Here is a 921-nt window from a genome sequence, read left to right as displayed (position 1 = left end):
ATGGCCACATTTATACACCTAAAATTACTAGTTGTGCTCTCAGTGCCATTAATTGTTAACAACACACCAAACATAGAAGCAAACACATTTTAGCAAAATGAATGGCAAATGCTGCAAAGTGCACAGTAGAAAACACACAACCAATATGTCCCATAAGCCACATATAGCACAGCCCTTTTAGGTTTAGGAAGTATTTACAATATACGCTTGCGCCAACGTCATTAGCGCATTTGCACTTTAGAAAGGGCATGATTGAGCCGTTTCTAAAAGGGATTGTGCCATGACTGGCTGCTCCCATGTGCAGGAGTGACGTCACGCGACCGGGGCCAGTCACAGAGCTGGAGTCCATGGCCCCAGAAGGAAACGGGCTGAAGATGGACGCTTTCAGCCAGCGGAGACATTGCAGCCTTCGTTTTCAGATAGGCGACACATAATCGTCTAGTATGCGATGCATACTAGCCCATTATGCTTTACTTTTGCAGGGAAATAAAGAGGAAGTAAAACCCATCAGGGTTTACATCCTCTAAGGTATTACACAGGACTCTTCTTAGGGGTCTGGCATTAGCAAACTCTGCATAATATTGCACAGATAACTTTATTTAGAGGCTGGTATCAGTGATGAGTGCAGAGTTTCTTTTTTTTTTTTCCCCTTTCTTTCTCCCTTCAATTCCCCTTTCCCTATATATTACCACATTCTCCACTATGCAAGTTATCTCACACTCTAACCACACTCCTTTAAACCAAGCCCATCATTGAGCATAATTGAAACCACGGCCATGGTTTGCCGTGGGGCACTAAGTGTGCCGCATTTTTCCGCCCCATCTCAGACCACTTCTGCAAATGAATGCCCCGCCCCTTATTAAAATAATATGAAGGGAGAGGGAGGGATGTTATTTAATTTATGAAAAATAAAACATCATC

The sequence above is a fragment of the Lithobates pipiens genome, unplaced genomic scaffold, assembly GCF_037356315.1.
Source record: "Lithobates pipiens isolate NorthernLeopardFrog02 unplaced genomic scaffold, aLitPip1_a1.2 Scaffold_1, whole genome shotgun sequence".
Lineage (NCBI taxonomy): Eukaryota > Metazoa > Chordata > Amphibia > Anura > Ranidae > Lithobates > Lithobates pipiens.
This window is presented reverse-complemented; position numbering follows the sequence as displayed.